Genomic DNA, 14208 nt, shown 5'->3' with positions numbered 1-14208 from the left:
AGTAATTAATATTAGTAAAGAAAAAGTACTGAAGAAATTAATGGGTCTAAAAGCCGACAAATCCCCTGGACCTGATCCTAGGGTTTTAAAAGAGGTGGCTGCAGAGTCAGTGGATGCATTGGTTTTGATCTTCCAGAATTCCCTAGATTCTAGAATGGTCCCCGATTGGAAGGTAGCAAATGTAACCCTGTTATTCAAGAAAGGAGGGAGAGAGAAAACAGGGAACAATCGGCCAGTTAGCCTGACATCAATAGTAGGGAAAATGCTAGAATCTATTATTAAAGACGTAGCAACAGGGCACTTAGGCAGAGTCTACACAGTTTTATGAAAGGGAAATTGTGTTTGACAAATCTATTAGAGTTTTTTGAGGGTGTGACTAACAGGGTAGATAAGGGGGAACCAGTGGATGTAATATATTTGGATTTTCAAAAGGCATTCGATAATGTGCCAAACAAGAGGTTGTTACACAATAGTAGGGCTCATGGGATTGGGGGTAATATATTAGCATGGATTGAAGATTGGTTAACGGACAGAAAACAGAGAGTAGAAATAAACAGATCATTTTCAGGTTGGCAATTTGTAACTAGTGGGGTGCTGCAAGGATCAGTGCTTGGGCATCAGCTGGTTACAATATATATTAGAGACTTAGATGAGGGAACCGAGTGTAAGGTATTCAAGTTTGCTGACGATACAGAGCTAAGGGAAAAGTAAGCTGTGTGGAGGACGCAAAGAGGCTGCAAAGGGATATAGACAGGTTAAGTGAGTGGGTAAGAAGGTGGCAGATGGAGTATAATGTGGGGAAATGTAAAATTTGGTAGGAAGGCTAGAAAAGCAGAATATTTTTTAAAAGGTGAGAGACTAAGAAATGCTGGTAGTCAGAGGGATTTGGATCTCCTTGTACATAAATCACAAAAAGTTAATATGCGAGTACAGAAAGTAATTAGGAAGGCAAATTGTATGTTAGCCTTTATCACAAGGGGGTTGGAGTATAAGAGTAAGGAGCTCTTTCTGCAATTATATAGGGCTCTGGTGAGACCATACTTGGAATACTGTGTACAGTTTTGGTCTCCTTACCTTAGGAAGGATATGCTTGCCTTAGAGGCGGTGCAACGAAGATTGATTCCTGGGATGAGAGGGTTGTCCTATGAGGAGAGATTGAGTAGAATGGGCCTATATTGTCTTGAGTTTAGAAGCATGAGAGGTGATCTCACTGAAACACATAAAATTCTTAGAGGGCTTGACAGGGTAGATGCTGAGAGGCTTTTTCCCCTGGCTGGAGAGTCTAGAACTATGGGTCATAGTCTTAAGATAAGGGATTGGCCATTTAGGACAAAGATGAGGAAAAATTTCTTCACTCAGAGGGTTGTGTATCTTTGGAATTCTCTACCCCAGATGGCTGTGGATGCTCAGTCGTTGAGTACATTCAAGACCGAGATTAATAGATTTTTTGACTCTAAGGGAATTAAGGGATATGGGGATAGGGCGGGAAAGTGGAGTTGAGGTAGAAGATCAGCCATGATCTTATTGAATGGTGGAGCAGGCTCAAGGGACTGTATTGCCTATTCATGCTCCTATTTCTTATGTTTCTTATGTTCTTATGATAAAATATATCTACAACAACTATCATGAGAACAGTGGTCCTTGATGAGAGGCTACAATATGCTGCTGCTCAATTGTGATCAAGTAACCCTTAAACGTGGCTCCCCGACATATTTTGTGACCATTATAGACAAGTTGTAACCACTTAGTGAGGTCAGTCAAAGAATTTTTTGCCTTTTGCACAAGAGCAGTAGCTGTAAGCCCTTGTGTTGCCAGGGATTAGATTCCTTCCTGTCAAGAATTCCTGCTTGTTAAATGAACAGCCAATTTGGAGCATAAAGGATTGGGACAGAAATGCAAATTGACCACCTTGTTTGCAATAACAAGTCATTTGAGGCAATTTAAGCATGTAATATCAATGAAACATCTTTTATATTAAATTCCTCAAAATGTTATTGCACCGACTGTAACTGCATTGCATTTCTGCCACTATCTTTGATTCTAATAACATTACCGTACTCGCTGCTCCTCTTCCTCCCACACATTGCAGCAGCTTGTGCTGTTCCAATTATCATACAGGATAAGCTCTGGACCACAAACCAGATGCCCAGTTAATCAGTCTAAATTAATTCAGAAAAACCAAAACCTTGGACCAGTTAGAGTTTTTTGTTACTTGCACAAACACACAACCTGATGACAAAAGTAGTATCAAAATAAATAACAGGACATGAAGTTACGGTTTTTCACTGTTCCCTACCGAAAACATGTTTGACAACACTTTCCCCTCCCCAATGAAGACAGTGCCCTGTAAACAAAATGACGCCCTGCAGCATGCACAGAATTTGAGAGTGAAGGAAATATGAGGTAATGTGACCATCCCAATACATATAACACAACCATCATTGTCAATGGGAAAGAAATTGTCATTATTCACTGGTTCCTCGCACACATTCCTTTCATTAAGTGGAATTGTCAAGTGTTTCGGAAGCCTTTGTTAAATACTGCAATGTAAATTATGTTAAAACATGTTATTGTGTCAGCAAAATGTAACTGTGTAACTAGGCTATAATGTTATTGTGACAAAAATGATGCCCAGCTGTACTGTTGGTTCTTTCCCCCACTGAGCAAGTAAGTGCCTCTGTAAAAGTGAGAAGTATATTTTCTTAACAATATGTTTCTCATTTTCTTTGCTGACATAGAATCTTTCTGTATAACAAGGAGGTGTTTCTAAGTTAAGCTGCACTATTTGGATCTAAAGGATATGCTTCCTATGCCCATCTCTATTGATGTGGAGATGCCGGTGATGGACTGGGGTTGACAATTGTAAACAATTTTACAACACCAAGTTATAGTCCAACAAATTTATTTTAAATTTCACAAGCTTTCGGAGGCTTCCTCCTTCCTCAGGTGAATGTTGTGGAAATGAAATCTTCGAATCCTTCGCATTTATAAATCACAGAACAATGCCTGGTGATTACTGCCCTATTGAGGTGAATTTCCATGGGGGTTCTCCGTTCGTCCAATGTAACTTTGGTGGAAGGGGCGTGGAAACCTTGGAAAAATGGCGTAAATGGTGTTATGGCGGATGATCATGAGAACCTCCACGGAAATTCACCCCAAGTCCTTTGTCTCATGAAAGAGAGAGAGAAATATGAGAGAGAAACTGGAGAAACATCCAGCCTGAATGCATTTAGTTTCTTTTTATCCAATCCTTGGTCCTTTCTCTCGATCTCTTTTTTATTTTCTGACTTTATATAATCAAGTTACAGGATCATCAGATTGAACAAGAATTGTCATCTATTACCAGAGCATTAAACTATCTGAACCTCGGAACTAAAACTGCACTTATGTTTTTATCAGAAGGGAACTCTGATTTCAAAATATCTCAAACACATCAAAAACAACTTATGTCATTTTCCATAGCATAGCCAGCTACTGCGTAGATATAAAACATACATAATTCCGCAATCAACCAAAGAATGGAATCTTAGGCAGAAAAACCACAATCACTGAATTAACAATGCTTTACCAGAGAGACATACTAGAAAGGAGGAAACATTCGAGTGCATTTTCAGAGGGGTTCTCCCGCTTTCTGCTGTAATTTCACCACAGAAATCCCAGATAAATGGTGTAAACGGTATTTGAGCCATTTTTCCGGGGTTTCTACAACTCTTTCGCCAAAGTTATGGTAAACGAACGGGTAGAGCCCTGCCATGTATGTGAACATTCATAATTTTGTTCAATCATTTGTAATTTACTGATAACTCATCACATTAAATGTAATTTATCCCTATTGTTTTCAAACTATATAACAGATTGTATAGTCTTGAACTTAGGTGCAATGAAGATTTTGGGGAGTGAAATTCAACTTTGATGGGGGTGCAAAATGGACGGTAGCAGATCGGCCGCCTGCCCTGCCATTGACTTCAATGGAAAGGAAAATCAGGCAGGATGTATAACAGGCAGCCAATCTGCTACCACTCGTTTTGTGCCCCTGCCGAAGTTGAATTTTACCCCATTATATTTTGTCCCATGTTCAAGTAATTGTAGGAACAGTTTTGACACAAATTGAATTACAGTCACAAAGCTTGTACTATTAACCCAACAGGTTCACAAAGATTGCCCTGTTTTCTACTGACATCTACAATAAACAGCTAAGATGTATTTAAACACCATTTTTTTGTTGTTTATCAATAACAAAGAACAACATTGTTACTGGAAGCACTTATTCTTAGACACAACACTGGATTTGTGAAACCCACCAGAAACTATAACATCATTAAATGAAACATATTCGAAAGTTTAAATACATTCCCCAACAGGCTTCCTTTTACAGGACATTATTAGGCATCGTTATTTCAGAATTACTCATCAATTTTTTCGGTTAGGAGTTTCCTCGGAGCTGTTCCCACTCTGTTGCCATAAATTTGCTGGAAACCCAGTTTAAGTGCGTAAACGGGGTTTCTGCCGCACTTCCGGTGCAGTTACGTCAGCGGAGCGGAAGACGCTCCAAGGAAATTCCCTGCCTTAGACATTTGAAGATCATCAGGTTTTCACGAAAAGAACTGGGTAACAACGGACATGATTTTAGCATGGTGACGGGAACCCAGCACTTGGGTAATGTTCATGTGGGGAACCTGGAAGTCAAGTGAGTGCGTCACATTCAGCGATCGCAACTCAATTACACTCATTAAAGGTAAGTATTTGTGTTTCCGGGTTCCCCACGCGACAGCCAGCCAGATTGACAAGCTGGCTGCCTTTCATGGAGACACGAACCGGAGAGGGAGGGAGAGATCATGGACCATGGATGACATCGGGTGGGGGGCCATGGATGACATCGGCTGGGGGGCCATGGAGGACATCGGGTGGGGGGCCATGGAGGACATCGGGTGAGGGGCCTTGGAGAAGATCGGGGTGGGTGGTGGGGCGGGGGGGGGGGGGTCCACCATCCAGGCTGGGGTGGGGGGGAGGTGGGGTCCACCATTGGGCACTCATCTCATCAATCCAGTCCTTCTCGCCTGCTTTCACCTGACGAGAATCAGAAGCGATGGGAAACCCATGCAGGTAAGGTTAAATTAATTTTACCTTTTTAATACACAAAAAATTAAGTGCCTCAACTATCGCAATGAGGCACACTACCCCTTTAATAATCCGCCCGCCGGCATTAAGTGGGGATGGGACTTTCGGGTTTTGGATGCATGCACATCCAAACACCTGGGCGTGTTGGAGCTGGGTTGAGGTCCCACTTCAAAAAACTGTAATTTTTACCTCCCACCGGCCCCCAACCCACCTGTTCTTGAGGGTTAAACTTCCCCCAAATATCTTTCAATCCCTGTCGTGAAACCAGGTATATAACAAATGATCACTACATCCCGACAGATCTTGGAGGTAATGAGTAACAATACCAATGAAATGAACTGTGCTGGTTTAAACTGTATTGAAGCTAATTATATTCCCTTTGGAATGTGGGCAAAGACGAAATGAAGCATGACACCCCTGGCCTTCCCACAGTTAGCTCTGTATTCCCCGGTGTTCTGTGACAAGTACATCTCTGATTCCTGGTGGTCTTGTAGAGTGTAGGGTGTTACATTCAGACTCTCTGCTTGTCTAGTGGTGATTGTATCTCTGATTCCTAGTGGTCTGCAGGGCTGTTGCATCCATGTTCTCCGGCAGTGCAGAGGTAAATGTACTTAAAATAAAAATGTACTTTGGGAAATGTTTGCCAATATTAGTTTTTTTTATGTTACTTTTTACATCCTGTGCTTGGAGAGAGAATTGCCTGTTTACCAAGGACTTGTTTATGGCTTAAAAAAACAGCCTCCACAGTACTGCAAATAAATTCACTGCAGAAATATCTCGAAAGATATATTTTCACTTTTCAAATATCAATTAACAATTCATTCTCTATCAGCACCTTACTTCAACCCATCAGTCTAAAACGATTTATTTTCCCACATTGTTCATTGCGCTGACTAGAAAATGTAATGAGTATATAGGCCATTCGGATCTGCAGGTTTCTAAGGTACTGACATTGCTGTTTAAAAACGTGGGTACTTTTATTCCAAACCAAACATAAAGCAACATATGAAGAAGTCAATGTAGTCTCAAATAAATATATGAGATTATGATCGCAAAGTCCAAGAATTCTGAATTTCTCATACCTTAGTAGAAAAGTTGAATTTTTGATCAGCTGAAAAGCACCTGTAACTAGCTGCTTGGGAGGATTTAATATTTCAGTGATTCTTGTTATAAAGGGCCTTGGGATCTTTTTGAGTCACCAGTTCACATTTTTATTTGTCTGCCTGCTTAATAAGGTACCATGCTAGAATTATGAAATCTTTGTCATTTGGTCATTTATGCTCTTCAGGCACCTTCACTGACATCTGTAGAGGTCGCGTATGCCCGCAGGACATATACTGGTTAAATTAGGAAATTCTTAATCTGGAAATCTTCACAGTGCATCAACATGAGACATTTGAAAGTTACTTTATGGCCTAGTTCTTATCTAAAAAACAAGAAATCCAGCTTTTTTCATTTGCCCTTTTTAGAATCTGACTGCCTTTGAGTCAAAAGATGTGTTTTTTCCATTACTTTTATATGCTCTAAAATGGTCTAATAATGGAGAAACATAAGTGTTAGTGATGTTCAAAATCTTTTTTAAAATACTGGATTTTTCCGCAAAATTTACCCAGATTTTTTTCTCCCACCAATTTTTTTCTTGATTTTTACGTTAAAAATAAACCCTGAAATAAACATGGGTTTTTAAACTGGCAACAAAAATTGACTTTAATGATTCTTATTCATCATTGATCAGATGTTCTGTGATCAGGTGTTGATTCCCCAAACACTTCAAGAACTGACTGAATTTTACTTAATAATTTATATGGAAAACAGGTTTGAAAAAGACAAGTTAATTTATTATAGGCAGATCGGCAGAAGATGCTCAAAAAGGCAAAATTCCTACAAATGAGTTTTATAATACATTGTGTTACTTGCTCAACTACTTGTATGACTCACCAACATTATTGTCAAATTGATATTACATAAAACACTAATAGTCTATAAATGTTTTGTATTCATGGGTTTAAAGTGCTCATAAATGTTAATGCACACATAGGGAGTTGTGAATGAATCAGCAATTAAGTTTCAATATTTTCTTTCAGTGACAAGATTAAGTTGCAGATATATATGTATATATATATATATATATATACATATATATCTGCAACTTAATATATATATATATATATATATACACACAAAATTAGCAACATCACCTTTAATTCTTAGTGCTGTATGAAACCCAGGCAGGATGATGAAAAACACAGCTTATTGATGAATGTGCAAGAGTTCAAGGGTACACATTACTGTCGTTCTACATCTACAGATTGGAAAACTGCTAATGTAACACCCTTATTTAAAAAGGGTAGTAGACAGAAGGCTGGAAATTATAGACCAGTTAGCCTAACATCTGTGGTGGGTAAAATTTTGGAGTCTATTATTAAGGAGACAGTAGCAGAACATTTGGACAAACATAATTTAATAGGACAAAGTCAGCATGGCTTTACGAAGGGGAAGTCATGTCTGACAAATTTGCTTGAGTTCTTTGAGGACATAACGTACAGGGTGGATAAAGGGGAACCAGTGGACGTAGTGTATTTAGACTTCCAGAAGGCACTCGACAAGGTGCCACATAAAAGATTATTGCTCAAGATAAAGAATCACTGGATTGGGGGTAATATTCTGGCATGGGTGGAGGATTGGTTATCTAACAGGAAGCAGAGAGTTGGGATAAATGGTTCATTCTTGGACTGGCAGCCAGTGGCCAGTGGTGTTCTGCAGGGATCGGTGCTGGATCCCCAACTCTTTACGATCTATATTAACGATTTGGAAGAGGGGACCGAATGCAACATATCAAAGTTTGCAGATGATACAAAGATGGGAGGGAAAGTAGAGAGTGAGGAGGACATAAAAAACCTGCAGGGGGATATAGACAGGCTGGGTGAGTGGGCGGAGATTTGGCAGATGAAATACAATATTGGAAAATGTGAGGTTATGCACTTTGGCAGGAAAAACCAGAGAGCAAGTTATTTTCTTGATGGCAAGAGACTGGAAAGTACTGCAGTACAAAGGGATCTGGGGGTCCTAGTGCAAGAAAATCAAAAAGTTAGTATGCAGGTGCAGCAGGTGATCAAGAAGGCCAACGGAATGTTGGCGTTTATCGCTAGGGGGATAGAATATAAAAACAGGGAGGTATTGCTGCAGTTATATAAGGTATTGGTGAGACCGCACCTGGAATACTGCATACAGTTTTGGTGTCCATACTTAAGAAAAGACATACTTGCTCTCGAGGCAGTACAAAGAAGGTTCACTCGGTTAATCCCGGGGATGAGGGGGCGGACATATGAGGAGAGGTTGAGTCGATTGGGACTCTACTCATTGGAGTTCAGAAGAATGAGAGGCGATCTTATTGAAACATATAAGATTGTGAAGGGGCTTGATCGGGTGGATGCGGTGAGGATGTTCCCAAGGTTGGGTGAAACTAGAACTAGGGGGCATAATCTTAGAATAAGAGGCTGCTCCTTCAAAACTGAGATGAGGAGAAACTTCTTCACTCAGAGGGTAGTAGGTCTGTGGAATTTGCTGCCCCAGGAAGCTGTGGAAGCTACATCATTGAATAAATTCAAAGCAGAAATAGACAGTTTCCTAGAAGTGAAGGGAATTAGGGGTTACGGGGAGCGGGCAGGAAATTGGACATGAATTTAGATTTGAGGTTAGGATCAGATCAGCCATGATCTTATTGAATGGCGGAGCAGGCTCGAAGGGCCAATTGGCCTACTCCTGCTCCTATTTCTTATGTTCTTATGTTCTTATGTACACTTAAGTGAGTCGTCTGCATTCAGCCTGTCAGAGACTGCGGTTAACATAAAATTACTTGGTAAACATGGGTTTGGAAGGTAATGAAAATTATTGATGGTGAGATGACACAATTAACCAAAGGGTATTTATTTGTGTGGCAGCATGCAGGTGCTTTTGTCTATTTTTAATACATCTCCCCCATTAACCTTTACATCATTGTTCTTTGTTGAAGGTCAAGGTAATAATTTGTAGCAGCTGCCCAAAATACATAAATATTATCTACTGTATGTTACTTGTAAGAGGAAAAAAAAGACTACCCTTTGCAATCAGTTTTACGCTCAACTGTTATCTTGTTTATTTTAGTTATGTCGAGGGGTTTCAGCACCATTGAAGGCACAGGTCGACAATGGCAATGCATATTTTGTGCCTGGGCAGGTCAAACAGCAAGTGTAAAGCCTGAACGACAGATAGCAAAACCAGGTAAGAAATTAACAATACAAATATATTGAATGTAGAATTTTCTGGCAATCAACTGATTATTATTTCTTGATAAACCTGCAGTAATGATAATTATTAATCTTCCTGTAGGAATAATACCTCACATCACATCAAGGATGTAGAACACACTGATAGTCAGGGAGCATATTGACAGCCATTCCATTCAAAGATTGACCAAAAACAGAATAAAACATGGTTTCAGATTTAAACAACACCTTGCCTCCTTATAACTAATGTACATTTGTGCTTAAGTCTCTATATCCTGCCACTGGATTGGATGGAGAAGGTTCCTACAGGCCATTGAATGATAAACCGTTTCACTGGTCTTTGTAAGCGAGCAAACCAGAAAGCCTGCCAACAGCCAAAAAGCCTCTATCTTCAATGATAAGTGCAGTGCTGACTGTGATACTGTTGGGATTCAATTCTGTTTGGACTGAAGGGGGTAGATCTTGACTTTGTGCGATAGTGTAAAACGGGTGATAGCGAGTCGGCAGCTCATTTTACACTATCACTCAAAGTCAACATCTCCCCGAAGAGGTGCTCATGAAAACCACACAGGTCTCCACAGGCAACAGCACCACTTCATCCACTTTACTGTGTCCTGAGTTTACTACAAAGTGTCAGAGGTGTGCTATAAAGCAACACTATTTGAAACGTTGAGGTTTGGTAACCAAATTATAGGTTATTCTTATTATTTATTTATTTTTTTATTCGTTCATGGGATGTGGGCATCGCTGGCGAGGCCGGCATTTATTGCCCATCCCTAATTGCCCTTGAGAAGGTGGAGGTGAGCTGCCTTCTTGAACCGCGGCAGTCTGTGTGGGACATACATCTCTTCTTTATCCCCCATAAGATTCTTATCAATCCTAAATATTTCAGCCAGAGTCGACCCATATTTAACTCAAGTATCCACACCCCCAAGAAGAAAATACTCCAAATACTGCAGTGATAATGCTTGATAAGGAGTGCCTTAAACTTTTATTTCCCACAACTTACAACTATAGAATCTTATGGGATCAGCTTTAGAACCATAGAATCTTACTGCACAGAAGGGGGCCATTTGGCCCATCATGTCTGTGCTGGCTCTTTGAAAGATCTATTCAATTTTTCTCATTCCCCTGCTCCTTCCCCATAGCCCTGCAAATTAGTTAAATAGATCATTTCCTATGGAAGGGTAGTAACAGACTTCAGGAGGACATAGATAGACTGGTGATTTGGGCAGACATATGGCAGATGAAATTTAATGCAGAGAAGTGTGAAGTGGTGTATTTTAGAAGGAAAAATGGGGAGAGGCAATATAAATTAAATGGTACAATTTTAAAGGGGGTGCAGGAACAGAGACCTCAGGGCTCACATACACAAATCTTTGAAGGTGGCAGGACAAGTTGATAAACTGTTAAAAAAGCAAATGGAAACCTTGGTTTTATAAACAGAGACATGGGGCCCGATGTTACCAGGGCTGCGGGTTCTCGGCGGGGGGGCTATCGGGCGCGTGAGTAACGCGCCCGGCGAAATCTGTCAGCCACCCACGCGATCGTAGCATAATTGGATCCACTTACCTGGTCCTCCGGGTTTCCCACTGCTGATCTGCGCGTCGGGCGGGCTGCGCATGCGCAGTAAGATCTGTCAGCTGGAGGAGCTCTATTTAAAGGGGCAGTCCTCCACTGACAGATGCTGCAACAAATAGAAAAAATTAGAGCATGGAGCAGCCCAGGGGGAAGGCTGCTCCCAGTTTAATGATGCCTCACTCCAGGTATCAATACATGGGGTGAGGAGGAGGGGGAGGACAGAGATCTTCCCCCCGGCGGGCGGGAGGAAGCGGCCTGCCTCTGTCACCAAGAAGGCCTGGCTCGAGGTGGCAGAGGAGGTCACCTGCACCACCAACATATCGCCCACCTGCATACAGTGCAGGAGGCGCTCCAATGACCTCAGTAGGTCAGCCGAGGTGAGTAAACTTACTCATTCCCCTACACTCCGTCTGCCACATCACCGCCCCCACCCCACATCTCCTTCTGCACTGCCAACACTACTCTGTCACATCACCCCTCATACCCACTCAAACCTCATCCTCATCTTACCTGCACTTACTCACCTCGCCAGTATTCATCCCGCCACTACCACTCAACCCAATCCTCATACAATCTCATGGCTCTATCTCATACTAACCCTCTCATGCATCTCTTTCACGGTCAGCCTCACTCAACCTGCCACTACCCGTGCTTCTGCCACAGGGCATGCATCACATATGTGCAGTAGGCAGTGTAAGGCAAACGTGTCATGAGCATGAAGGGGATGCACAAGGGTGTTTGAGGGTTTGTCATGGTTGTTACTTATATTTAATTTCTGATCAACTCACATAACATATTATATTGTCACCACTACTGCCACGTCATTGAGAATCTTGTCTGGTTTGTGCAATAATGCCCTTTCCTGAGGATCACTATGAAGACCCACAACTGATGCCACCCATTGTGTCACTGCAGATTGGGTGTAGGTGTATTTGCAGGGCTGTTTTGTGCAGACGACTGAGAGACGTCGGCGATGTCCCCGGTTGCACCCTGGAAGGATGCGGAGGAGAAGTTGTTGAGGGCAGTGGTGACTTTGACAGCGACAGGTAAGAAGATGGTGCTCGGGCCAGCCGGGAGCAGCTCGGCATAAAGGAGGCTGCAGATGTCCACGACTACATGTCGAGTGACTCTGAGCCTCCATGTGCACTGCTGGTCAGAGAGGTCCAGGAAGCTGAGCCTCGGTCTGTGGACCCTGTGGCGATGGTATTGCCTTCTGCAATGCATCTCTCTCTGCGGTTGCCCTCCCTCCTGCTGTGCAGGTGGATGTGTCACAGCACTCTGTTGTGGGACTCCACGTGTCAGAGGTGGACAGCGTGGCCGGCGAGGCTGGTGATGCTGTTCGTCCTCCGAGGAGGTCATGACTGCAGCTACGGTGGCCCCCATCCGGAAGATGTACATCTGAGGGGGTCCGCAAGGTAGGTAAATGTGTCTGGACACCGGGGTAAGTGTGCAAGTTGGTGAATTTTATTGTCAGGAGGAGGGTGGTGGAGGCCAAACTTTGTCCAAAGTGACAGAGTGGCCTCCTGCAATGAGTGAGGGTCTCCCCCCCACCACCTGTCAAATGGACCTTTGCAGCTGCCACAGGCTGATGGCTGCAACACATCCATTTCAATTGGGAGTGTTTTCCCCAGTACAGGAAACAGTCTCAGTTGTTTGGAAAATCCCACCCCTCCTAAAATATCATGTTAATCAGGTCTGTAAATGACCTGAAGTAGTTTAATTAGTTTAATTAAAGCCGGCGGGAGTCCCACATGCAGGGGCAGCGCGCATGTCAGTACGTCACTGGGGAACCTGGAAGTGGGCGGGTTGGAGCCAGGCTCCGAACCCGCCCTGGGAATCTCCGATTTTCGGAGCCCTGCCGCCACGAACGCACCCGCTCGGGTTTCTACCGGCAGGAGAATCAGTACCCAGAGGACACAGATTTAAGAAAATTGGCAAAAAAGCCAGGGGGGAGATGTGGAGAACTTTTTTTATGCAGCGGGTTGTTATGGTCTGGAATGCACTGTATGAATGGGTGGTGGAAGCAGATTCAATAGTAACTTTCAAAAGCGAATTGGATATATACTTGAAAAGGAAAAATTTGCAAGGCTCTAGGGAAAGAACAGGGAAATGGGACTAATTAGATAGCTCTTTCAAAGAGACGGCACAGACACAATGGGCTGAATGGCCTCCTTTTGTGCTGTATGATTCTATATTACAACAATGACTATGATTCAAAACTACTTCATTGGCTGTGAAGCACTTTGGGATATCATGAGGTCATGAAAGGCACTGTATAAATGCAAATTCTTTCTTTCTCATTATCAATGTTTTCATGTTTGCATGAAGTCACTCCTCATGCATAAACCTTTAGCTGGTCGGAAGCACAAGCTTCAGTCATTCTGCAAAGGTGATGTGGGGCATTGAGAGGATTATCCTTCTGTTATCTGCTTGGTCAAGCGCCGGACTCACAATAAAACATGAGTTCTGAAGCCAACTATTTGCTCCCTACAGAAATGCTTTTAAAAATTGTACTGTCTCGCAAGTGAAACCTTCTCACAGTATTCTGCAATATACAAAGAACACGGACCATGCTCTGGAGAAATTTCAGTGCAGTCACACTCCTGATTGAGAGGAGTTCTAGCTGGGGAGATTCAGTCTGAAAAGTCAGTGGCAGCAAATAGATGTTGCAAATCTGAACTCTATAATGTGCAGTTCATTGAAGCCAAAAGCTGCAATTCATGAAAGAAAAAAAACGGTAGTGACAGCCTTTCATGGAAGAATACAGCATCAAAACATACTGCAGGAAAAGTAGTCTCTGCAATATTGTCAGCAACCTCAAAGACAACTACTTTTGAAATATAGCTATATTGATTGTACATTTTTCTGGAAAATATGCTGGTAAAACAAAAGAAGAATGACAGCTATCTATTCAGAACATAGTTCAGAAAATACATGTTTCATACTCTTGAATTATGAAAAAGCTGACATAAGATAGTCATGGAGAAAACAAAATCTATGAAGTGGAAAAGTAAAAAGAAAAATGGGGGTTCCATTTAAAAGGGGCTCTGCTCACAATCCCTTAAGGATAATGAAAGTGTTGAAAAAAAAAGGAAACAGTACAATATCAGGGGTAATGGCATTTAACAAATATGGGAGTGTATGCAGGATAGGGGATTCAGCATACTTTTGGGAGAATGGAGGCTTTGTATCAGTAAAGCTCGCCACCTGAGACATTACTCACAGCGTTGGAGGATATGTTAAA

The 14208-nt window shown here is 42.0% G+C and overlaps 1 protein-coding gene across 1 annotated transcript in view; it reads right to left on the bottom strand.

The window, feature by feature from the left end:
• Positions 1-14208, bottom strand: part of LOC137332600 (zeta-sarcoglycan) — a 424722-nt gene that overhangs the window by 177380 nt on the left and 233134 nt on the right. The window lies entirely within an intron of this gene.

This window comes from Heptranchias perlo, chromosome 1 (assembly GCF_035084215.1).
Source record: "Heptranchias perlo isolate sHepPer1 chromosome 1, sHepPer1.hap1, whole genome shotgun sequence".
NCBI lineage: Eukaryota > Metazoa > Chordata > Chondrichthyes > Hexanchiformes > Hexanchidae > Heptranchias > Heptranchias perlo.
The sequence above is the reverse complement of the archived record's forward strand: the minus strand, read 5'-3'. Positions and strand labels throughout refer to the sequence as shown.